Consider the following 26863-nt stretch of genomic DNA (forward strand, 5'->3'; position numbering starts at 1 on the left):
AACACATATATATGGAATCTAAGAAAAAAAAAAAGGTCATGAAGAACCTAGGGGTAAGACGGGAATAAAGACACAGACCTACTAGAGAATGGACTTGAGGATATGGGGAGGGGGAAGGGTAAGCTGTGACAAAACGAGAGAGTGGCATGGACATATATACACTACCCAACGTAAAATAGATAGCTAGTGGGAAGCAGCCGCATAGCATAGGGAGATCAGCTCGGTGCTTTGTGACCACCTAGAGGGGTGGGATAGGGAGGGTGGGAGAGAGGGAGATGCAAGAGGGAAGAGATATGGGAACATATGTATAACTGATTCACTTGGTTATAAAGCAGAAACACACCATTGTAAAGCAATTATACTCCAACAAAGGTGTTAAAAAAATAATAATAACGAGCTCACCCAGGCCAGGTGTCAGGTACTATTTAAATGCTTTCACGCGGAGCAACTCATCTACTGCTTCCAACCCTCCAGTGACGTAGGTGTTAGGAAATGGAGACTCAGAGAGGTCAAGTGACTTGCCCCAGGTCCCACAGCTGCTGAGGATCAGGGTAGGGATTTGAACCCAGACTGTCTTACTCCAGAGCCTGGGGACCAAAGCCCTACACTAAACTGCTGCTCTACTTACCTATGATTCCAAATTTTCTTGACGCTGGGCAATCAAAACCAAATACAGGGTTCTTCCCTGGCAGCCCAGTGGTTAAGACTCCACGCTTCCACTGCATGGGGCATAGGTTCGATCCCTCACTGGGGAACTAAGATCCTGCATGCCGTATAGTGTGGCCAAAAGAAAAAAACAGAAACAAATATGGAAATAAATTAGATGTGGGGCTGATACAAGACAGCACCTGTCATCCCTAACGCCTGATTTCAAATGTTTACATCTGTCAAAGCAACTTCCTTGTTTTTTCTAACTGGCTTTATGAATACATATATTACCTTATTTAGCCTATCTTTGGTCACAAGTGATAGAAAACCCAACTGGCTAGAGCATAAATGGCTCTTGCAACAAAAATCTCCAGAGGTGGTGCTACTTTCAGGCACAGCGTGATTCAGGGGCTCTCGTGATGTCACCAGGGTTCAAGTATTCGTCATCTCTCAGCTCTGCCTTTCAGGGTATTGGCTTCATTCTTAGACTCCAGGGGTGAACTCTAGGCTTACCCAACCCCCATCTCAGGCTCAAATCTAGGAGAAAAAGGACCTTCTTTCCCTCTATAGTTTGCATGGAAATCATAAGCCTGACTGGCTCACATTGGCCACAGTCTGGTCCTTGAAACTTTCCCTGTGGCCAGGGGATGTCTTTGGCATTGAGTAAATACCAACTCCGGTGGGGGTGGGGAGCTGAGAGAGGGGGAAGGACAATCCCCCCGAAGGAAGGTCAGGATGTTATCACCAAAAGGAAAAAGGGGCTTCCCTGGTGGCGCAGTGGTTGAGAGTCCGCCTGCAGATGCAGGGGACACGGGTTCGTGCCCCGGTCCGGGAAGATCCCACATGCCGCGGAGCGGCTGAGCCCGTGAGCCATGGCAGCTGAGCTTGCGCGTCCGGAGCCTGTGCTCCACAACGGGAGAGGCCACAACAGTGAGAGGCCCGCGTACAGCAAAAAAAAAAAAAAAAAAAGGAAAAAGGATGCAGGATGGCCAGGAGGCTGCAAACATCCCTGAGTACAAATGTCACGGTTTGAATGCTACTAAAACGTTCTTGTTTCTGTTTTACACGTATTGGGTTTCCACCTAAGATTCCATTTGTAAATGAATTACATACCTAAAAACTGTTTGAGGATCATTTAAAATAGCTTCCTAGGGTCTGTCACAGGGATGGGTATGAATTCACCAACTGGGAGGGCATGCTAGGGTTTGCCATTTCTCTCGATGGGATAATGATAATTATAAGGCTAAAGCTACTATTTACTGTATGCTTGCTCTGTATATACTATTTTTTAATTGAAGTATAGTTGATTTACAATATTGTGTTAGTTTCAGGTACACAGCATAGGGATTCCGTTGTGGTTTTTTTTGCAGATTATCTGTATATACTATTAATATCCACTATTGCTGGAGGAAATTGATGCTCAAAGAGATTAAGTCATTTCCCTAATGTCACTCAGCTGGTAGAAGGAAGATTGAGAACAAGAACCAGATCGGCTTGACTCCAAAACCAGTGTTTTCTTGTCCAAAAATTTTGTATTACATTTTTATACTTACAGACATCTTAGTTGGTTATTGTAAAAAAAACTCAAACCATGGAGAAGGTTATAAAGGAGACAATTAAATTACCCCCCTGGAGCTGAACATTTTAAAAGAGTTAAAACTTTTAAAAAATACAAGTCCTACTGCACATAGTAAAAAGTAAATTAAACTGGCACGAAAGTGGATGAAATGAGAATCAAAAACTGACCCCATCCCCGGTTCTTTGGTCTCACTTCCCAGAGAGAATTGCTGTGAGTAGATATTTGTGTGACTCTTTCTACATACTGTCCATGCACATGAAGCACATATATGCCTACTTTTATGTAAATGAGAGCACACTATAAACTGTCCTGTAACTTGCTTTTTCCACTCAGTAATATCTCATATACTTTCTTCTCTACTGGTCCACACAGGATGATCTCATTCTTTTTCTTAGCTGCCTAGTATTCCACTCAAATGGCTGTATTATAATATACATGTATCTAGTCCCTTGTTGAAGGACATTTAGACTGTTTCAAGTTTTATGCTTTTTTTAAGGTTGCCATGAGCATTCCTGTGCTTTTCTCTTTGCCCATTAAGCACAGACTTGGCTTCCATGCTGTAACCACCTGCTCCACAGCCCTCGGCTGCATGGCCACGCTCCCCCTGCCAAGTTTGCCTTCCCCACCGACCTCGGCTTTGGGAACCTCCACGGAGCCAGCCTTGACCACTTACGGGACGTGAAGGGGCCTCCCCTCCTCGTGTCCCAGCCAGTCTCTGTTCTGTCTCCTCTGAAGGCCCCAGCTCGGAGCTCTCAGCATCTCTCTGTGATGAGATAATTTACATTTTCTGTTCTTTTTCTTTTTCAGCAAAAAGGGGGCACTTAAAGTGAAATACCTCTTGCCACACTGTTAATAAGGATTCATAAAAATGAACTGTTCACCTTGTCTGTCGGCAGGCAGTTATGACAAATCAATAGTGCACAGAGGAACCCTGCTTCTCATGTCTGACGCTGCCTCTTCAGTGGTGCGGGAGGGCGGGAGCACACTGCCCTCCTCAAACACTCCACTGGGAGCCTGGTGCGTTTGCAAACATGGGGCCCCTGGGCCCAGGTGACAGCCCAGATCAAAAGTCAATGCAGACAGCTGTCATTTGGTGTAGAAGAAGCTGCCTGGCCCTACACCCTGACTGCTTTCTTCCCCAGTACCGCCAGGAGAGCATGGGTCATAGGCCACTTTTTCTAGGAAACCTTTCCAGACTGACGCGTTCACTCATTCATTCAACAAACACGTATGGAGGCCCCTACTATGTGGCAGGTCCATGCTGGGCACACAGAGGTGATGCAACATGGTCCCTGCTTTCTACAGTGGAGAAGAAAGACGGATAAACAAAGAAGGGTGAGGTGTACTTCTGCAGGGGACACTCAGGGATGGTTGGGGCCCAGAGGGGACCCCTGACCCAGTCTAGGGGGTGGGGTGCTCAGAGAGGCTCCCTAGAGGATGTGTGTCTCTGCTCAGAGTTCAGGGAGCATGGGGGTGAGCCTGATGGAGGAAGGCCATGCCAAGCAGAAGGAACAGCCCCTGCAAAGGCCCAGAGACAAGGGGAGGGAAGGCAGGTGGGTCTGGGGGCATCAGAGGTTTGTCTGACCGGAGCGCATGGTCAGAGAGGAGATGAGATGGGAAGGTGGGCAGCAGCTGGCCATGGAGGGCCTTGCAGACCCCACTGAGGAATGGGACCTGCCAGGGGCTGACACCTCTGGATGGTGGTATTTGAGGGTGAGTTTTATCTTTGAAATTACCTCTTTCTTGATTTTTCTATCATGAACATGTGTTACCTTTATAATAACTTAAAAATAACAATAAAAATTACAGCAGAAGGGAAAAAAGGGAGAAGGAGAAGAAGTAGCAATAGTAGTGATCATGGCAGCAACAGTAATAGTAATATTGGTAATAGTGGTGATAGTAGCAATACTGGTAGTAATAGCAATAGTGGTGGTAGTTATAATAAGAGTAGTGATAGTGGAAGTAATAATAGTAATAGTAGTGATTGGTCTGGGGTGACAGGCCTCTCATCACCACTTTTCCAACACTGAGAAACTTAATTGTCTCTCTTCCCAGCTCTGAGAATCCTCAACAGTCAGAATTTTCCTCTATCTTTTGTTTTCTCCATCTACTCATCAACCACCCACCCATCCATCCATCCACCCATCTCTCCCTCATCTATCCATCCATCCGTTCACCGATTTTTTTTTTTTTGGCCTCGCCACACGGCTTGCAGGATCTTAATTCCCCAACCAGGGATCAAACCCTGGGCCACGACAGCGAAAGTGCCGAGTCCTAACCACTGGACAGCCAGGGAATTCCCCATTCTGCTCTTTTTATTTTTTGTTGTAAAAAGTTTCCTTGATTTGGGACTTCCCTAGTGGTCCAGTGGTTAAGATTCTGCATTCCTAATGCAAGGGGCCCTGGTTCGATCCCTGGTCAGGGAACTAGATCCCGCATACCTCAACTAAAAGATCCCACATGCAGCAACTAAAGACCCTGCCTGCTGCAACTAAGACCCAGCACAGCCACATAAATAAATAAAAATTAAAAGAAAAAGTTTCCTTGATTAAAGTTCACCAAATGCTAATTTCTGGGTAGTGGAATCTTGAATGTTTTTTTTCCCCTCTAATCTTTGCACTTTTCCATAGTGTTTGAATTTTTACACCACACATCCATCATATGTGTTTGCATAAAAATGATACATTCATAAACATAAACAAGCATACCAAAATAGAAAACACACCCAAGATTTCACATTTCTTTCTCTGGTGGAAGTCAGCTGCCATGAAAGAAGCCTGACTACTCTGAGACCGCCATGCTGTGAGGAAGCCCAAGCTAGCTGAGTGGAGAGGCTGTGTAGAAAGGAGGGAGATATTGAAGAAGCTCCAGCTGTCCCAGCCATTGAGCCCAGGCATCAGATATGCAAGTGAGCGAGCCATGTTGGACATTTCAGTCCCAGCACATGCAACTTGGAGAAGAACCAAGGAGCCCATTTGGCAGCCAGAACTGCCACCCCAGACATATTTCTAGTCTTTCAAACCACTCCAAATTAGGACCCAGTCATTGGTGAGCAAACACAGCTATCCCTTCTGTGCTCTGCCTAGGTCAACATACCAAAACAGTTATTTTTTAAACATACACGCACACAATTAAGACCTGGATTTGAATTCCAGCTCTGACACGGTTTGGATATGACCATGGGCAAGTTCCCTTACTTTTATGGTCTTAGTTTCTCTATCAGTGGAACAGGAGCTGGATGGCAGTAGGTGATCACACTGCTGGTTTCTCCCAGATCTCTTACTCATCATGTCAGGAAGGCAGCATCACGGGGTGCTACTAACTTGGGCTTTGCAGTCAGAGTCCCAGGTTCAAGCCTTGGCTCTGGCATTTATGAGCACGTGACCTTGATTCTCCATGCAATGCTTAGCTTTTAAAAAAAATTTTCTGTTTGGCTTTTCTATCTTGATGAAAAATATGTGATGTTGAGGGACTTCCCTCGTGGCCCAGTGGTTAAGAATCTGCCTGCCGATGCAGGGGACACAGGTTCGAGCCCTGGTCCAGGAAGATCCCACATGCCGCAGAACAAGTAAGCCCGTGCGCCACAACTACTGAGCCTGCACTCTAGAGCCCGTGAGCCACAACTACTGAGCCCATGTGCCACAACTACTGAAGCCTGCACACCCAGAGCCCGTGCTCCGCCACAAGAGAAGGCACTACAATGAGAAGTCCGCGCACCGCAACGAAGAGAAACCCCCGCTCGCCACAACTAGAGAAGGCCCGTGCACGGCAATGAAGACCAAATGCAGCCAAAAATAAATAAATTAAATAAATAAATTTAAAATATATATATATATATATGTGATGTTGGGTGTCACTGCCAACAGAACTGTGGCTAATGTCGCCCAATTATATTGCTGGTACTTTTGACGGTTCAAAGATGTTTCGACAATTTAAAAATAATTAACCTCTGCGAAGTTGTTGGGGGAATGCAATTGCCCCCCTCCCATACCTTGAGCCTGCATCCTCAAACTAAGTGTGCTGGGGTTCAGGAGACCTCTTAGGCAGCCTGTGCCCCAACCATCAGCCCCAAACAGGCTGGGATGAAGATCTTGGCAGGGGTGTCCCCTGCAGCCTGAGTGTGCGGGTGCGCGCGCGCACACACACACACACACACACACACACACACACACAGAGCCATGCACAGACCTGGCCTGATTAGAGTCAAAAGGGCGAAAAGAGCTAGATTAAATATGTGTTGATTATGCGAGCTCGTGCTCCTGTTTATTTCTCATAAATAAGACATGAGACCCGTATTCCACCCCCAACACACACACACACACACACACACACACACACACACACTTCCAGGGGGTGATATTTATTGTATGCAAATCAGAAACTGAACTGGGAGAAGTAATCACCTGTTTATCGGATGGTGAGTGGATCAGGCAGAAAATAATCACCCTGGGTAACGGTGTCACATCAATTTGAAAGGAGGTAACATAGACTCGTGTCTGGATTTGCTGTGCCTTGGTCAAGTTAAGGGCTGGATCTGGGACCCACTGCCCCTTACCTGCTCGGGTCAGCCGGGCCCCCTCTGCTCCGCCCAGTGGACTTCACTGAGTAACTGGTGGAGGGTAGCACAGCATTCATGAAACAGCAGGAGGAAGACAGCAGTTACCTGCAGCCTGCGTGAGCTTGGGCAGCTGTTTGCAGGAAAGACAGCGCGGCAGGCAGACCAAGTTCAAGTGTGGGATCTGCTGCTCCTCGCTGTGTGACCTTGAACAAGCTGCTACACTTCACTGGTCCCCCATTTCTTCATCTGTGAAATGAAGATGATCCTAATTCCAGTCTCTTGGGTCCTGGGGGCGTGAGAGGACTCGGGTGTGTCTGGAGCAAGGCAGCCGGAGTCACCTTACACCCTTCTTTCACCCTCGCCCCCCGTTTCTGCTTCATAATATTTCTTGCATGTGAACACTGCCCGACACCCTGTTAGTGCCCAGTCAATGCTAAGGGCTCACCATCTCTCCCAGACTGACCACCTGGCGGGCTTCCCTCCCTCCCCTCTAACCCGTCCCTCACCCTCCAGGGCAGAGAGAGGGTTCTTTCTCATGTCAAAATCCCATCATCACATCGCTCCCCTGCTCAACAGCCTGCTGTGGCCCCTTGGTGCCCTCAACACGAGAAATCCATGCTCCTCCGTATGCCCCACGAGGACCCCTGGTCCCGGCCCAGCTGACCTCAGCATCCTGGTGGCCTCCTCCTTCATCACGCTCCAGCCTCTCGGATCTTTTTTCAGATCCTTAAACACGCTGAGCCGGTTCCTGCCCCAGGGCCTTTGCCCTTGTTGTGCCCTTTGCCTGGAATCTTCTGCCCCGGCTCCTTTTCGTGAGGCCACTTAAATGTCACCTCCCCAGGGAAACCGCTCCGTTAAATTAGGTCCCCTGCCAGCTATTCGCCTGCTCTGAAAACCTTGTCAGTTTCCTTCATGACACCGCTTACAATTTGTCATAGTTTTATCTATTTGGGTTTACTGGAATGTGGCTATCTCACCAACTGACTGTGAGCTTTGGAGAACAGGGACTGGGCCTGGTTTGCTCATCATGGTGGCCCTGTGAGCTGATGTACAAGTAGCCACTTCAAATGGGCCAAATGGCCACTGCGGACGTGACCATGGAGGCACTGGGCGGGGGGTGGCCAGGGCGGAGGGGTGCTCTGGGCTGGCGACCATGCTTCTTGTCCCCCTCCCCGCTCCCTGCCAACTCCAGGGCCCCCCAAGGGATGTTTTCCTGCCTCTCCCTAATGGCCTGACATACAGGGTCCTGGTGATAAACCTCCCTCTGATAAAAGATGCAAAACTAACATCTGGTGGTTAATTAATAAAGAGCAGCCGTGTCTGGCTGGGGCACTCAGCGTGCTGATGCTGGCATTTTCTCCCGCCCCAAGAGATGCTGATGCTGTGAGCGAAAACGGGGGGGAAAAGATCGATTTGGAGCGGGCCCTGCTGACAAGGCTCCTGAGGGGCAGGACACCCCCCTCATCCCCTCTTTAGGGGGCTGATGCTTGGTCTTCCACTGAAGGGGAGTGGGTGGTGGGAGGGGGGAAATCATTTATTGAGTACCTATTATGTGCCAGCCCCTAATCTCATTCTTTCCTCCCAGAAGCCCTGAGAGGTCAATGTCTCTGTTCCCATTTACATACAAGGAAACCGACGTGCAAGTGCTTGTCTCAGAGCCTAGGCTCCTACTCCCTCACTAGGAAGCAGGGGTGCTGGGGAGTCACTGGGAGCCCTTGGCACAAGTGCAGACTCCAGGGCCCCTGCATCCAGGCTCTGCCGGTCCAGGCGGGGCCCAGGAGACAGTATTTGTAACAAGCACCCCATGGAATTCTGGAGCAGGTAGAATGGGCAGCTCACCTTGGAAAACACAGGTATTGCGAATACTATCATTTACTGAGTACCGACCATATGCCAGGCCCCAGGCTAATCCCAATAACACTATAAGCAGGAAAGAGTGATGTCACCATTTGACAGACACAGCCCAGAGAGGGGAAGGGTTTTGATCAAGGCCACACAGCCAAGCAGACAGGCTCCATCCCAGATCCTCTGACTGCCCCTGGCCCCAAGGCTTCCCAGCTGTCTCCGCTTGGCCTCTGGGGAAGAGAAAGGACCCAGCTTCCCAGCTGCAGCAATCACCAGCCAGGACTGGGCCACTGAAATATTAATTGAGCTAATGTTTCAGTCACTACTTGGGAAACCTTGGAAGGCCTGGCCCCCAACCTCTACTGAATGCGAATGCCAGGGTGACCTTAAGCAAGCGGGTGGGGGGCCCCACCTGGTTCCCCAGGCTTCTGGGGACAGGCAAGTGGCTACTACAAGTCTTATTTGAAGGGGATGGGGGGAGTGGCAGCTGGGCTGCTCTCTGCGTTGACCAGGAGGCCACAGGGGTGGGGGAGAGTGGAGAGAGGTCAGCAAGGTGGGCCGGAGGTTCCAGAGGGGGCAGACAGAGGGCTGTGTGAGATTGAGATTGGAACAACCCATGTCTGAATCCCAGCTCCTTCTCGATCTCTCTGTGGGGCGATGGAGGGTCTCGCCTGCAAACAGCACCTAAGGGATCTCCCAGAGCCATGGTGAGGAGAAAGCCAGGTGCTGGCTGTGGACTGAGTCTGGGGGGTGGGCAGCCCAGAGCTACCAAGAGGCTTGGGTTTCAGGCCAACAGGTTCAAACCTTAGGCTCACAGCTTTTGAGCTGCATGAACAAGTCGCCTCACCTCTCCAGACTTCGGCTTCCCCATCGCCTCTGCTCACAGGGTTCTAATGAGAGTTAAATGATATAAAATGCTGAGCACAGGGTCTGACACAGAATAAAAGCCGACATGCTATTGCACAACAGGTGTGCGGCTGCCTTATTACTACTACTCATAGTTATATTGAGAGCACGTGAGTGCACGCTGCTTCCCTATTTTGGGGTTTCCCTGCCCCTGCTGAGCCCAGCCAGCGCTCCTTGTGGCCCCCCTGCTCCAGGGCCCCCGCTTGCTTGCTCGTCTCTGAGGGGTGGCATGGTCATCCACCATGGGAGGGGGCACCAGCCAGCCCGGAATCTCTCGGCATAATTGGATTGTTACCGACTTGCCCTTGTGACTCCGGTCCACAGACAGGATAACGCTCCCGGGGGCTGAGCCGACTCCCATCTTGGAGACCTCCCGGCACCTGGGAGGGCGGCCAGATGAGGCTGGGAGTTGTGGACTCGTGGGGGTGATAGGATGTGTGTGTACTTGGGGTCCCTGGCTCTGTGTCATCTTGGCCAAGTCCCTTATCCCTTACCCTCTCTGAGACTCAGTCTCCACCTCTCAAGTCAGCTCCTGTCTGTGACTGGGGTCAGAGACAGGGTAGGTTTGGGAGGGAAAGGAGCCTGGCTTGGGGCTTATGAGAGGCTCCTCCCCCAGCCCTAGCCCGTGCCCCGTCCTGAGCCCCTCTCCGTCCTGCCTCCCTAATCACAGCAGCTAACATTCGCTGCTTGCAAAGTAGATCTTAGCATCAACCCCATTTTCCAGCTGGGCAAACTGAGGCTCAGAGAGGTAAGGTAACAAAGGAGACCCACAATAAGGAAGTATCAGATCCTGGCCTTGAACCCACGACTCTCTGACTTCCTTCCACCCCATGTTCCTACCCTCCCTACCATCCTGCCGTCCTTTCCACTCCATCTTCCCCTTGGCCTGGACCAGAAGTCGGGGAGACCCTCCCATTTCCCGCTTTCCTAGCCACCCCATTTCCTCCTCCGCCCCCTTTCATTCCTGCCCTGGGCAATCAGTTTCTTCAGATATGATTTGGGATTCTAATGAGCGGAATGATTTGGCATTTAAATAATTATCCACTCCCTGTTAGTGGTGCTGAGTCGGGAGAAATTTCCGAATCTTATTTATGAATATGGCTTTTCTCCCTCTCCGGGTGGAGATTTCCCAGCCCACCCCCCTCCCAGCGCCTCCTCTCTCAAATGACTTTTCAGCACATGTTTCCAAGGGGAGCTCCCCCCACCCCACAGAGCCCCTAAGTGCCTATTAACAACTTGCCTCTTCCGCTATGAGCCCCCCTCCCGTTCACGCCCCCTTTTATCTTTACATTTCAATATCATTATAAATCCTAGTGTTATTCAAATTGCATCAATTATTCAATTTCTCCTCCCCGAGTGGAGGCAACAGCTTCCCAGTGGCTGAGCAGGAAAAAGCAGAGGCCTTTCAAGGAGGGTTAGAAATTCACGGGGGATTTGGCTGTGTTCCATTAACCTGGGCTCTTTGGCTCCCACAAACCATGGAATTGATTAAAACACACATGCAGTTTCAATTTGGTTTGGGGAGAACGCCTGCTGCTGAGAAGCACTGAAGAGACGGTTTGGAAGAGAAAATGCTTTTGCTGCCCTATGATACTCATTCAGTGACCATTTATTGAGTTCCTGCTATAAGAGCAGCCACCATTTATGGAACACTTACTGTATGCAAGATGTCACTTGAAGGTCTTTATAGAAGATACCTCTGTTACCCAGCAAGTGCTGGCTGCCTGATGCACGTAGGAGCTGACACTATGGCACCAGCTTTTGAGGAAAGAAAGAGCTTCACTGCGAGGTCGACCTGGAAGGAAACAGGAAGCAGGACTCAAATCTCTCTCCTCAACCCAGGCTTCTGGGTGAAATTTAACGGGTTAAGGGAACTTCAGACTTGGAAGTTGATTGGCTAGTCTCGAATCAGTCCAAATAAGCTACTGCTGGAAGCCAGAGTCTCCTGATTGAAGGACTTCTCCTTTCGTAAAGGGCTCCGCTGGCAACATTTCTATTCTTTAAGTTCCGTCAGCTGAAGATTCCTGGTTCCGGGGTCATCCTGGAGGCATGCGTTCCCATTTTGCACATGCGCAATGCTGTCTGTAAAAATAACTCCAGGTTAGATTAATCAACAACCCATTTTAAGGAAGCAAAACCAGTTTAAGCTGGTCAGTGTTTTACATGCTGTTTCACCACCTCTAATTTTCAAGAACCTAGAGGTAGTTATTTCTATAACCATCCATTTTACAGATGAGGAAACTGAGGCTCAGAGAGGGGCGGTCTCGAGCCCAAGGCTGCGCAGAGGTGGAGACTGGTTTTGTCTTCAGGGCTGGGCCTCTTAACCATTATGCCATCAGCTATGGTTGTAGGGTTTGGGTGACCCCAAGGAATAGCTAGAGAAGGAAGCGAGGGAGTGGAAAGGAAAGAGAATTACTCTTGCCACAGGCCCTGTTTTTGAAGACTCACGTGAGAAATGACTCATATCCCATTACCAAGAAAAGTTAATTTTTTTACCTAAGCAAGCAGTAGTTTCTCAGCTTATGGATACCAAGAGTCACATAATGGTTGTATTTCTCCCTTTGCTGTGGCTGCCAGGAAACTCTGATCCAGATGTGTGGCCCCCTGCTCACCACCATACAAGACTTTACCCCACCATCTTGTCATCCCGTCCTCTCATCTAGGTCTTTCCTGCATTGGCATTGCAGCGTGTGTTTGTAAGCCACTTCTAAGCCTTTTCTGAAAGGAGGCCAGATATAAGTGCCTTTAGAAAAAGACTTTGAAGCATCCGTTATGAACCAGGCATTCTACACAAGCTCTCATTTTAACCTTGGCAAAGCGTTTATTCTCACTTTACAGATGATGAAACCGAGGACCAGAGAGGCTATGTGAGTTGCCCAAGGACACACAGTAAGCGGCAGAACCAGGATGGAAACAAAGTCCGTAGGCCTCTTCTTCCCATGACTTAGGGGATATGAAGACCAAGAAATGTGGTTCCTCCCCAGACTCTGACATCCCTGCTCTAGATCTTGGTCTGGCAGGAAGATGTCACGGAAAAAGCACTCAGTTACGAATCAGTAGACATGTGACCTTCCTCTCTCCAGGCCTCTGTTTCTCCACGGAACACTGTTGGGCTGCCCTAAAAGGCCCCATGTAGCTCTGACTTGCTATCACTCCTTTTCTGCCTGTTTTACTGGTGCCTCCACCAACATCTGAGCCCAGTTGCACCTCTGAGTCACAGCCACCACTCCCCGAGGCAGGTACACTCCCTGGGGAGTTGTGTCAACTGGTTCTCAGGGTTTCTTGATGCCACAGACAGGAGGAGGGGGCCGCCATGCTGATGACGAGGCTGTGACACGTACCTCCCACACCAGCCACCTGTGTGCTCTGTGATCCTGGGTCCCCAGGCAGGCAGCGCCTTCCTGGTAAGACAGGATCTCCCGGGATGGAGACAGAGGAGGGGTGAGAATGGCCAGAGGCTTAGATCTGGGTAGGACTCAGCCCCTTCCTGAACTCGAGGGTTCTAGAGGAAGGTCTGAACTCCTAGAAGGCAGGTGTCAGCATAGAGGTGGATGAAGGAGAGGCTCCCCAAGAGAAAGGGACCACACTTATCGAGCACCTGCTAAGTACATCACCTTCTGCCAGAGGCTACACCCTGGCAGTCCACAGATCAAATTCAAGCCACAAACGTGGTAGCTTTGACCCACCTTGTGTTTTAAAAAAGCTTAAATTAGTTTCTAACACTTACAAATAGGGATATCCTACATAAAATCGGGATTTAGGGTTCTCTTGAGAAGTAAGACTAGTTTGGGAAGTCTCCTTTACATCGTCTGCCTGGTCCCTGTGGGTTTCCAAGTGTCTGACCCACTCTTATAACCATAAATGCCTTCTGGGTGTTATTATCCCCATCTTACAGAAGAAGAAATTGAGTGCCTCAAGGCATCCATCCCACCAAGTCCCACAACAGGTTAGCACTGGGGTCAGGACTTCACCCCACCCCTCGACCCCCCAAGCCTCTACTGTTTTCACTGCCCCACACTCTCTCCCATCTAAGGAGGCTGGAACAAGCAGCCCCAGCAGCCTCCCTTTCCAGTGGATCTCTCTAAAGTCCTCTGTGCTCCTATCTGTACAATGAATGGCCTCTGAAGTCCTTTCCAGCTTTGATGTGGGGTGTGGCAAACTGAATGTGGCTTCCCTGGGCTTGGAACCAGGAAGCTAACCAATCAGCATGAGTGCTCAGGCTCTGTGCTAGGAACTTTAAAACACCATCTCATTTAACCCTCACAGCTTTGCAGGAGGTAGGTTCTACTATTATACCCATTTAACAGATTAAGAAACTGAGGCTCTTCCATCACTCTCAGTGGTCCAGTCCCTCTGGCTTCTTTTTAGCTCTTGGATGGTGTCCTGCACCTTTCCTGCCTAAGGGCCTTTGCCCATGCTGTCCCCTTTGCCTGGAATGCCTTCCAACCTCCCCCATGCAAGCTTTCATCATCCTTCAGGTCTCCCCTGATTCTCTGAACAAAGTCTGGCTCCCCCTGTTATTGCCTCTGAGAGCTCCCTGTACACTTCATAGTATAAATAATGACAGTAACTCGAGCTAAGGCTTATTGAGCACTTTCCATGAGCCAGTCTCTGTTCTAAGCACTTTAATTACATAATCACAATCCTCTCACAACCCTCTGAAGTGGCTATGATTATTACCCTCATTTTACAGATGAGGTCATTGAGGCACAGAGAGGTTAAGTAACTTGCCCAAGGTCACACAGTTAGTGTCGACATTTTTTAGGTTGTATGACTGATTGACATCTTCAGGGACTATGTCCTGGGGAACCTGTTCTTGATAAATAAATATCCTTTAAATGAACGAACACACTAGGACTATGGCTCCAAATTTCATGTCCATAACCATGGAAGTATATGACTGTCACCTTCCTCCCCTGTAAGTGTCTCACCACTGGGGCTGCCCCCAGCTCCCGTCTGATTACAGGGTAGCACTGAGTTCACAGGACTTCCCCACCTCTGCCCTCTTTGTCCCCAGGGAGAAAGAGAAAGGGGCAGGTGGGATTCAGCACCACGGATAGCACCTCCCTGCTTATAACAGCTCCCCTCCGAGGCTGGGGCTGCGAACTGGCCTCTGGGAAATTCCCAAGGAGACCCCGCCCCCTGGCTGCCTCCTTCCTCGCTGCCCTCCCCCTCGCCAGTTTACTGCCAATGACATTCAGATAAATGGCTGCTGTCAGCCAGGCCGGTCCCACGGAAAGGCGTGTCGGGTGATGTATGGCACAGGACTCACTGCTCAGGAGCTCCGAGTGGGGTTCTCCCCATCCCCATCAGCCTCCAACCCCAGGCTACATGTGGGCTTTGGTATCCCCCTCCTCTCCAGCCCTGGGGATGAGTCCCCTGTCAGACACAATTACTAGGGTCTTTAATCACATGCTGTTAAGACCCTGGTGCACTCCCCTACTCTCTGGGCTGCTATGCAACCCCAAACCCAACCTCCATTCCTGTCTGCCCTAGGTATACCCTCCTGGATTATTCAGGGGCTCAGGGAGGAGACCCAGCCCAGCCCAGCTCACCCACCAATAGGGCAGCTAATAAAACCCTGGTTTATGATCCCTTCACTTGACTCAGATGATGTGGAGAAACTGGGGCATGTAATGAAGTTGCTGCCCCTTGGGACCCTTGCCCCTTGCCCCTTGGGGAGGATGGAGGTATGTGAAGCCACTCTGTCCTCACATGTCAGGGGGCACCAAAATGCCCTCTCCTGCCCTTGGCCTTCTGCCAGCTGCCAGCTTTGGCACCAGGTTTGTCATCTATAAAATGAGATTAATAATAATAGCTAACACTTACACAGTACCGTTTAAATGCTTTCTAAGCTGTTAACCCCCTGCCATAATATTTAAAAGTAGGGGCCAAAGCATTCACCTGCATACAGTTCAAAGTCACGTGTGATGTTAACCAGAGGACTAGCGCCAAACAACAGAAATTTACTCTCAAGACTCTGGAGACTGGAAGTCCAAGGTCAAGGTGTGGGCAGGTTTGAGTTTTCAGAGCCTCTCTCCTTGGTTTGGAGACAGCCATCTTCTCCTCCCTGTGTCTTCTCATGGGCTTCCCCCTTGTGTGTATCTGTGTCCTGATAGCTTCTTAGAAGGACACCAGTCATATTGGAGTGGCTGTGACCCATATGACCTCATTTTACCTTAGCTCCCTATGTAAAGGGTCTATCTCCAAATGTACTCACATTCTGAGGTACTGGGGGTTAGCACTTGAACGTACGAATTTTTAGGGGGACACAATTCAGCCCATAGCAGTGCCCCACCATATCCCCTCACCCTTACCACCTGGGTGCACCTTAATCCAGCCTCTAGCTACCAGCGTGTGAAGCCTGCTTTGTCACCTGTAGGCCAAAGCGGGGGATTCATGTCCTCTGGAGCAACCCCAGTGGTGATGGGAGTTGATCTGTACATACCCCAGCTCCCAGCTTCTTGAGCTGGCGTGTTCCCAGCTGCATCCCAGAGCTCCCTCGCAAGTTTACGCCCCACTCGCCACAGTGACAGCTGGGCTTTATAACACGCCTTTTATTGGCGGCCTCCTGCCCTGCCTCACTTCCCCACTCTCCCTCGTGGTGTGAGCTTCATTTCCAAAATAAACGACTTGCAGGCTTGCAAATCCCTGTCTCAGGGTCTGGGGAGCCAGCAGTTGGGAAGGGTGACTGGTCCCTTTGCATCCACGGGAGCTTGGGGGTCGTGAGGACTGTTGACAACCATCCCTGGAAAGGGGCAGGCCAGCGTGAATGGGGTCCTGCTGATAAAGCAATAGTCACACCTACTGTTTATAGGTTGCTTCCTCTTCCCCAGGCATTGTGCCCAGCACTTTACCGGCCTCCTCTTCTTAAGCCCCACCTACAGTTCTATGTGAAGCAAATACTACGCTTAGCCCTTCTTACAGATGGGAAAACAACGCTCAGAGAAGTTGAGTTACTTCCCTGAAGATGCAGAGCCAGGTTCTCAACCAATACTCTATCAACTGCGCTGTAAGACTGTGAGACTGTCCCAACTGCACAGAATGGCAGGTGCCCAGGGTCCCCTTGATGATGGCTGGGGCCGTGACAACTCCCCTCCCATGGCTGCCCCCCACAGCTGGGACCCGTTATCTGTTTTGCGCACGGCCTGCGCCCGTCAGGGTAATGGACTGTGCTTGTCCTAGCGGAGGTGGCCTCTGGCAGGGATGATGTATGAGGCGCTATTGTTTGATATGAATGCATTAGGCGACATTCCCGATAAAGACTTTACAGCAGAGCTGCACTTGCTGGCAGCAGCCCCTGTGGAGGTAGGGGGGCAGAGGCAGAAGCCCGAGTCCCCATCAAGCAGGGCTCCGGGGGACCAGCCCCCTTCAGGGAGGCAGAGACCAGGTCACTCTTGCTTTCAAAATTCTGGGTCCTGGGGCTTCCCTGGTGGCGCAGTTGTTGAGAGTCCGCCTGCCAATGCAGGGGACACGGGTTCGTGCCCCGGTCCGGGAAGATCCCACATGCCGCGGAGCGGCTGGGCCCGTGAGCTATGGCTGCTGAGCCTGTGCGTCCGGAGCCTGTGCTCCACAATGGGAGAGGACACAACAGTGAGAGGCCCGCGTACAGCAAAAAAAAAAAAAAATTGTAGGTCCTGAGATGCACGTCTTACCCCCTTACAAGCAGCAGAGCGTAGCCCGTGGGTCTCACACTTCAGAAAGCATCAGAATTGGCTTGGGAGCTGACTAAAAAGGCAGAGTCCTGGGTCTCAACTCAGATCCATTGAAACAGAATCTCCAGAGTGAGGCCTGGGATCCTGCCTTTGCAAACCAGTTCCCTCAGTGAATCTAATACAGATGGGCCAGGGCCCAGACGTGGTCTACAAAATGGTCTGGGAAGAAGCGAATGGAGTTTAAAGTCAGAAACCCCTGGATTTGAGTCTGGGCTCCTCTGAGAAGCAGCAGGGAAATCTTAGGCAGGTCACTCAGGCTCTCAGTGCCGCGACTCCCCTCGACAAATAAGCCTCAGTTTCCCAATCTGTAACGTGGGCACAGAGGCGGTACCCACCGTGGCTACCTCCCAGGGCTCAAGGGGACACACCTTGCCTGTGCTCCGTCCACATACTCACGATTCCCAGGGGCTGGCAACGTGGACCCTCTACATCTTCCCTGGGGGTCTTCTGAGGACACCACACGTATGTTCAGACTGATGCTCCAGGGGATTCCAGGCACCCTATGAGGAATGGGGAGCCCTTTTGAGGGTTAGAAGATCCTTCAAAGCATCTACTCAGGGGCTTCCCTGGTGGCGCAGTGGTTGAGAGTCCGCCTGCCGATGCAGGGGACGCAGGTTCGTGCCCCGGTCCGGGAAGATCCCACATGCCGCGGAGCGGCTGGGCCCGTGAGCCGTGGCCGCTGAGCCTGAGCGTCTGGAGCCTGTGCTCTGCAACGGGAGAGGCCACAGCAGTGAGAGGCCCGCGTACTGCAAAAAAAAAAGCATCTACTTCATGAATCCTTTATGTTGAGTGGGGCAGGGAGGGGGCATCTGTCATTTGCACGTTCAGGATGTGGAGGTGAATGGAATCCAGATGCTGCCCCTGAGGACATCTACCATGGGGGGAGGGGTCCTCCCCTGGGATGCCATCCCTGGGGACAACCTGGAGGGTCCCAACAGAGACAACGTGACCCAGGGCTCTGGGAGGCCCAAGGTCAGAGAGGTCAGGTACACGCAGGAGGGGGAGATGCAGAGAAGATGCCCCAGAGAAGGAGGTGGGGTTTGTGTGGATTTGAAGCAAGAGTGGCTTCAGCCATACAGGGGGGATCCCATGTCAAAGTCAAGTCTCTCCAGCCCCATCATTCATTCATTCATTCATTCAATAAATGTGGACTGAGCTCCTACTCTGTGTCAGGCTGTCTTGGGTACTGGGAGTATGAGGGTTATTTTTATGTGTCCACTTGCCTGGGACCAAGGGTACCCAGACATTTGGTCAAATGTTATTCTGGGTGTATCTGTGAAGGTGTTTGCGGATGAGCTTAACATGTGAATTGTGATCTGAGGACAACAAACTGCCCTCCCCAATGTGGGTGGACCCCAACCAATCCACTGCGGGCCCGAATAGAACAAAAAACTGAGTGAAAAAGATTTGTCTCTCTCTCTCTGCCCGACTGTCTTTGAGCTGGGACATCCATCTTCTCCTACCTTCCAACTCAGACTCGGACTGGAACTTACCCCGGGTCTCCAGTTTGCTGACTGTAGGTCTTAGGACTTGTCAGCCTCCATAACTGCATGAGCCAATACCACACACACCCACACACACACCCACCCACACACACACACACACACATCTACACACACATCTACACACACACACACACCCCTACACACACACACACATCTACACACACACACACACACACACACACATCTCCTATTGATTCTGTTTCTCTGGAGAACCTTAATACAGTGAGAAAGTCCCTGCCCCCAAGTTGCTGACACTCCAGAGGGGACAGGCAGACATGGAGCAAATAAAGATAGAAAATGTCACAGGTTGGCCCCCAAGGCCGAGAGTGATCTTACTGCTGCCCCAGCCTCGTTTCCTGCTTCCCGCCCCCCATCACTGTGCAGGCAACAGCTCACTTAACTTCATGCAGATTTCTAAACCTAAAGGTCAGCTCTAGCCTGTCCCTCTGCCTGGAATGTTCTTCCGTGTTAATTAGGTTTCAGCCCAAGGGTCGCCTCTCCCGGTCCTATCCTCCACACCCAACCACACCGCAAGCAGCCACCTCCCTACACCCCATGATCACTTCTAATCCTAATAACCTTGCAAGGGGCTCTTCTCTGAAACAAACAAACTAACTAACAGGGAAACTCACAAAACATCAAGAGAGGAAAATCTTGACCTCTTCCCCACCTTAGGTACGAACTCTATGTCTCACAAGTAAAATGCAGCCTGGTCTCACTGCTGCTTTTCATCAATGCTAGGATGCGCGTTTCTTCACCTTTGAACGTCTCTGAAATCTGGGTGCACCTTGCAGTAGCTGTGGCCTCCAGTCCCACTCCCTTCAACCCCCTACCCCCTGCTGCCAGGCAGCAGTGACGGTGGAATTGTCATTGCCCGCGTGTCCTAACCCCGCCAGAGCCACTGCTATTGTTGTCACTCATCTACTGGGTTTAATCACCATCTAAGTATCTTCAAACCAGGATGGCAAAATGTTGGTAAGTGTTGAGGTTGGAGGATGGGGTCGTAGGAGTTCATTATTCTATTCTTTCCCCTTCATTATGTGTTTAAAGGCTTCCACAATAAAAAGGACAACACTTCCCCCCAAATAATAATAACCGTGCAAATATCGGAGGCTCTGCTTTGGAGATGATAACGCAGAGGATCCGAGAGGTTAAGAAACCTGCCTAGACTCACCCAGCCAGTGCATAAGCGCTGGGGCCAGGATTCCCTCAGGTCTATTTCATTCTCGGGGACATGCTTTTCCTAGTCGAGCCTCCCCCAAAAGCTGTTCCTCCAGACATCTCAGTGCTTCCCCACCTCTGCACCGCAGGGTCCTCAGCCAGGATGACCAGCTACCCCAACTCTGCGTGCTGAGAACCTGCCCATCTTTTAATCAATAGTCATTCAACAAACACGTACAGGCGCAAGCAATTGTGGTGTGCCTGGCACTGCGCTGGGAGCTGGGATTCAGCATGAACCAGACAGACATGGTCCCTGTGCTCGGGAAGCAAATTTCCAAACGCCACCCTCTGGAAACCTATCTCTTTAATCTCTTAGGACGCCAACCAAGTTGGCGTCCAAGTAATCTCTTAGTTTGCTACCAAGTTCAGCTGTTCCACGGCTGCGCCCCCCTGCACTGGAGAGCGAGCACCTTAGGGTCAGGGACTGCCCCACTCATCTCGTGTCCCCAGTGCCTGGTGCAGAGACTGGATTGTGGTAGGTGCTCATGAAATGGCTTGTGAAATTGAATGAATGAGTAGGTGGGTAAGCGGCTGTGCGCGTCAAAGCGCTGGTCCCTGTATACAGTAGGTGCTTAAGACTGGAGGATGACTACCCATGGTGGCCCTGCTGATTGGGGCAGGAGGGGGAAGGAGGTTCTGGTTCCTACACTTTGATCTTGGGTTGTGGCTGCCTCCCCTCACTTTCACACACACACTCACACGCTGACACTCTGCACACACGTATTCACGTAGTCACACTCATGCACACACATGTGCAACACCCTTTCTTGATCAGGTGCAGGGTGACACAGTGAAGATGAGGAAGAGTCGAAGCACCTGGTTCGGGTCCTGGTATAGATGCCTCTTAATGGTACGATCTCAGCCCCTCAGTTTGTTCATCTGTAAAATGCGCATGATACAAACCACCCTCACAAGGACATGGTCAAGGTTAGATGAAGGACAATGACTTAATTTATGTAAAGGTCTGGTCCACGGTGGCCCCTTGCTCCCCACCCCTACCCCTGGCTGGCTCTGGAACCCCCAGCGTGGGGTGGGAGGGAGGGAGCATGGAGAAGGGTGTGAGGCCACACCGGCTCTTGCTTGTGCACCCGCCCATGGACTCTTCGCCACTTGGTCTTGCCCTTACCTTCCTTCACCCCCGGAGGTGCCCCATCCCTCCTTCTCCACCCTTCAAATTTTCTCCTGTCTATGTCCACATCTCTTAACACCCCAATTCCACCATCTATGAAGAGAATCCTGGGTCCCATGTGTCCCGAACACGAACACATTTCAGCAGAAGCTTCTAAACACGGCGATGCTATCAGTGAGGGTTTCAGGCACATATGGGACCAGCTTCTGCCCTCCTGCCCACGCCAAGCCCACCCAGCGTTCGGCAGGAAACAGACTGCAGCATGGCGGCTGCAGATGTGATTGTTAGAGCTAATTTATGCTCCGTTTACATGGGCTCCAGATGTCACAAGCTCCTCTGTGGGTTTATCCAAATGCCAGGGAAGGTAGGGAAGGGCTGGGGGCCGAGGCTGCAGCCCCTTCCCCCCAGCCTGCCTGCTTTCCTAGTCCAACTCTGAGGGCAGCATTCCAACACGTGGCCCCTGGGCACTCACACCCCCTGCTGAGCCCCAGCCCTGTCCCCCAAAGCTTCTGCCACATGTTTTGGTCATAGACTGTAAGCTTTGTGAGACTAGGAGCCCCATGCCTGGGCTGGCCCCAGTGCCCATGAGGTGCTTATTAAATGTCTCTAGTAATGAGCTGCTAAAAAAAAGGGGGACTTCCCTGGCGGTCCAGTGGTTAAGACTCCACGCTTCCACTGCAGGGGATGCAGGTTCGATCCCTGGTCGAGGAACTAGGATCCTACACGCCACGTGGCACGGCCGAAAGAAAAGAAAAAGAGCTGCCGGTGTGCCAGTGGCTGTAGTGGGTAGAATGGTGTCCCCACCCTCAAAATACAAAACCCCTAGTACCTGTGAATGTGACTATATTTGGAAATAGGGCCTTTGCAAGTGTCATCAAGTTAAGATGCGCTCATACTGAATTGGGGTGGGCCCTAAATCCAATAATTGGTGTTCTAAGTTGGCACACAGACACAGAGAGGAGAACGCCACGTCATGATAGAGGTAGAGACTGGAGTGATGCAGCTAGACTCCAAGGGACACCAAGGGTTACCGGCAACCACCAGAAATTAGGACAAAGGCGTGGAATGGTTTTGACTGCAGAGCTCCAAGAAGCAGCCAACACCGTTGACACCTTGATTTCAGACTTCTGGTCTCCAAAACTCCGAGAGAATACACTTCTGCTGTTTTAAGCCACTCACTTCATGGTACTTGGTTACAGCCGCCCTAGGACACTAAGACAGAGGGGATGAGGATGAGTTGCCCAGTGAGGCAGCCCAGCCAAGGCTGCTTCCTTCCAGGCTCCTGAGGCCCCTCCGACAGGCCTCTGTCCCAGGTGGGGCTGCCCCTGTCCCCAACCTGGAGGACCAGCCCAGCCCCTCCCCAGTCTCCTTGGGAATCTCAGGCTTGTCCCCTCCATCCATTCTCCACCCAGCCACCAGGAGAATCTTTCCACCTCCCAGCCTGGTGTCTTCATCCACTCCCACCTTCCATTCACTCCTCAACCCACTCCCATCTGCTCTGGGCCCCCATCCCCTGAGAATGCTCTCCTCTACCCTGGGATGTGCACCAGCCCCACCTCACAGGCCTCTCTGGGAAACCAGACACTGTTCTAACTCCCTCCTCCCTGCGAGTCTGAGATTCCTTCTTTCTCGTTCTCCTCCTGCCTCCCCAGATGTGACTGCTTGGCTGTCTGCCTGTGCAGCTGCCTCCTTTCCTGCCTGCCTCTGAATGCAGGTGCTCCCCAGGGCTCTGCCTTCTCCCTCTTTGCTTCTCCTCCCACACTTGGTGGTGGTGGTCACGATGGTGATGGTGATGGTAGTGGTCATGGTGATGGTGATAGCGGTCGTCATGATAGTGATAGTGAGGATGACGGGAGATGTTGGTGGTAATGATGGTGATGATAGTGGTGGTCATGATGGTCATGATGGTGATGACGGTGGTTGTGATAATGGTGGTAGTGGTGATGGTGATAGTGGTCATGATGGTGTTTATGGTGATGACGGTGGTGGTCGTAATGGTGATGGTGGTGATGATGGGGGTGGACGTAGTTATGGGGATAGTGGTGCTGTTGTTAAGAGAGTCTTTCAACACAGAAAGTGCACTAGGCCAGGCTGTGTTGAAGACTTCGTTTTCACAGGCACTAACGCACGGTGTTTTTGCATCTTCATCTCTCACGCGCGCGTCTTTCCTCCCTTTCTTACACACACACACATGTGTATACACACTACTTTAATTTTCTAGGGCTGCTAAAGCAAAACATCACAAGCTGGAAGTCTTAAAATGACAGAAATGCATTCTCACAGCTCTAGAAGCCGAATGTCCAAAAGCAAGATGTCAGCAGAGCCGTTCTCCCTCTAAGACGCTGGGCGGAATCCTCCCTCGTCACTTCCTACCTTCTGGTGGTGGCCCTAAATCCCTGACTTGCAGCTGCATCACTCCAATCTCTGCCTCTGTCGTCACAAGGCATTTCCCTTGTGTGTCTGTGTCTTTTCTCCTCTTCTTAAAAGGACACCAGTCATATTGGTTTACGGCCCACTCTAATGACCTCACCTTAACTTTTTTTTTTTTTTTTGGCCATGCTGCGCAGCCTGCAGGATCTTAACTCCCCGACCAAGGACTGAATCCGGGGCCCCAGCAGTGAAAGCGCCGAGTCCTAACCACTGGACACCAGGGAATTCCCTGGTCTCACCTTAACTTGATTATATCTGCAAAGACTCCATTTCCAAAAAGGTCACATTCACAGGTGTTGGGGGTTAGGACTTCACATATCTTTTTTTGGTGGGGGACATAATTCAACCCACAACACACACATGCGTGTGCACACACGTACACACATACACACACACACACACACACACACACACACACTTCTCTGCACCTTTCTCTCAGGCTTCTATCATTTTCATACCCCATCCCTCGTACTATCAAACCTTTGCCTTTGATTCCTCTTACCTTGTCTGTTTTCCTGTCTTTCCCTCCCTTTCTCCATTCTTTCTTACAACCTTTAAGCCGCTCTTGGTCAAGGAACTGGAGGCACAGAGACAGAGGTGGCACCCGTGGTGCCTGTCTTCAAGGAGCTCACTGTCTAGAAAGGAGAGTGAGGTTGCACAGGCCACTGGCCACACAGCCTCAAGAGGGCTTTGACAGGGACTCAGGGGGCTGAGGGCACAGCTGATGCACCCAGCCAGCCTGTCCTTGGTCCTCTGTGCCCCTCCTCACCTCCAGGCCTATCTCATCTTCCTCCCAACTCCACTGCTCAGACACCCATCTGGTCGGTCCCCCTGGGTCAGCGAAGGCTTCTGGGGGAGGTGCACCGCCCCCCACTCGCGCATGCGCACCTCCCACCCTCCCACTCCTTCTAAGCATCTCTCATTAAAGGGGCTGAAGACTGCCCGGCCTGTCTCTGGGCTTTGCGCTGAAAGGGCTAAATGATATGCTGACACCTTAATTATGGCCCATTGTCGTGGAGCACTGTGGAAATTGTCTGAGTGATCCGCAGAGAATGGGTGCTAACAGGCCCCTCAGAGCCTTTGACTCCCTGTGGCAGATTGGAAAATGACACAAACGATGGCTCTCCTCCAACCGCAGCCCCTGGGTGATGCGGGCGGACAGGCCCCCTCAAACATCTACCTGCGTGGTTGCCACAGGCAAGGGGTCAGGTGTCTCCCTGTGGTCTTGATCCTATAACCCCCTGATTCGGTCCACTGCTCAGCAATCTGCTGAGTCGGGCGTTGCACACGTAACCCCAACAGATATCCTCACCACAACCCAGCTGAGTGAGGACTATTATGCTCCCATTTTACAGGTGAGGAAACGGAGGTCTTGAGTGTTTAAGTCACCTCTCCCAGCTCACCTGCTTATGCAGAGCAGAGCAGGCAACCTGGCGTCCAGCCTGGGCTTCGGCCACCGCAAGACACTGCCACTGTACGGAGGGTGGCTCCTGGCTCAGAGGGGTGGGATTTCCCAAGATCACTTGGGCCATAGCAGATAGGGGCCAGGACCCAGGCCCCTCAATCCCACCCCACAATTTTTTCCACCAGGGCAGCAATTTGCCAAGTGTATCTGTGGAGAATGTTGACAATAATAATAACGCAATAGCAGCACCGACCTGTCGCTGAGGTTGACAAAGCACGGGCTCTGGGTCTTGCAACCCCAGGGGAATTTCAGCTCTGCAATCAATGGTGCCACCTTTGTGAGCTGGTTCAGGGAAAGGCCGGCCGTTGGGAAGCGGGGAGGCCTTGGTCCCACTCCCCTTCCCACCAGCCCACAGCCCACAGGGGCCAGGGGCCGATTCCCTGGCAGAAGGGTGCCTGCAAATGGGGGGAGGGAAGCTAGGGCCCCCTCGAAGCCAGGCCTCTGACCACCTCCACCTTGGGGACACCCCTCCCTCTGCTACCACTTCTGGGTGGGCAAGGGGCAGGGCTGGGCATCTGATAATCTGGACTTTAAAAATCTGGCTGCTGTAGTGGAATCACAGGGGAGAGGCCTCCAACATCACTAATTGGCTCCACTAGCTGGAAAAGGAGCGAGGCCATCTCTGCGCAGAAGACATACCCATTTGGCACCCCAGGATGGGCAGAACTTGAGGTCGGGACCCCAGAGAAGTGTGCGGGAGCTGACTGATGGGGACCAGCCTGGGAAGAGGGAGAGGGCAGCAGGAGAGCCGCCAGGTGCCCCCACAAGCTCTAGGGCAGGACCAGCCATGGACTCTGACTGTCGTCCCATTCGCCTCCCAGGGGACCCGCCCCCAGGTGAGGGAGGAGGGAGAGGTGGGAACGCCATCTGAAAAGCTCAGGCTCTGTGCCCGGTGCTTTCACAAATGCAGGGGCTGGATGTTATGCCCATTTCACAGATGGGGAAACAGAGTCTCCAAATCATGCATCCTGGCAAAATTGCCTAGCGCCCGCTTTGTGCCAAGGACTGTTCTGGGCACTGGGACCACATCAGGGGACGAGACAGATCGTCCCAGCCCTCTGGGGACTCGCACCCACAAAAGGAACCTGGCTTCTTGTTGCTTCTCACGGCAGCCAGGAGGAGGCAGGACCAGGCTGGGAGCGGGTTGAGGGAAAGACTTCATCCGGCAGATGTGGGGACTGCAACTGTGACCCGGCAAGTGACTTCGCTTCCTGAGGCCTCCGTGTTCTCATCTGCAAAATGGGGGCCGTAATGACACCTCCCTCTCAGGGCGATATAGTCAATGCCATCAAGCCTGGCTCTTCCACCCCATCCCCTGCTGGCAGGGGTGGCAGTACTGGACAGTCGGCACGGCATCTCCAGGGCCCTTCCCACACCCAGCAAAGGAGAATGTTTCCTGTGAGCCTTCTTCCTGCAGCCTTGTCGTTTCCCGTGGCCCCCACCAACACTGGGAGGCGCCTTGGTTGTCCCCGTTGGGCAGATGGTGAGCCCAAGGCTCAGAGACAGAGCGACTCTTGAGTTCCCGGCAGGTAGACGGGGACTGCTGTGCTCCCCTCTTGCTGGAGCTCCCACCCCTCCCACCACGTCTCAGCACAATCCCTCTCTTGCCACCTAGAAGGCTGCCAAAAAGCTTCAGAGCTGCCAAAACGCCATCACGAAACCCAAGCATATTCTCCTCCTCGGGTTCTTTTTTCTTTTGGCCACACCACGCAGTTTGCAGAATCTCAGTTCCCCGACCAGGGATTGAACCCGGGGCCACGGCAGGGAAAGTGCCGACTCCTAACCGCTGGACCGCCAGGGAACTCCCTCTCCTGAGTTTCCACCCCCGAGAAATGAAAACGTGTCCACACCAAGAACTTGTG

General features: G+C 51.7%; 1 protein-coding gene across 1 annotated transcript in view; it reads right to left on the reverse strand.

Moving 5' to 3' along the window:
• The window catches only part of LOC109552605 (protein FAM222A), a 145730-nt gene that overhangs the window by 94820 nt on the left and 24047 nt on the right, over nt 1-26863 (reverse strand). Inside the window, exons 6-9 of the mRNA XM_073790205.1 lie at nt 11194-26233; nt 6891-7071; nt 2901-2990; nt 629-763 (exon numbers count right to left, since the gene is read on the reverse strand). The gene's annotated coding sequence lies outside the window, so the exon portion shown is untranslated. The remainder of the gene's footprint in view (nt 1-628; nt 764-2900; nt 2991-6890; nt 7072-11193; nt 26234-26863) is intronic.

Source organism: Tursiops truncatus, chromosome 13 (assembly GCF_011762595.2).
Source record: "Tursiops truncatus isolate mTurTru1 chromosome 13, mTurTru1.mat.Y, whole genome shotgun sequence".
Classification (NCBI taxonomy): domain Eukaryota; kingdom Metazoa; phylum Chordata; class Mammalia; order Artiodactyla; family Delphinidae; genus Tursiops; species Tursiops truncatus.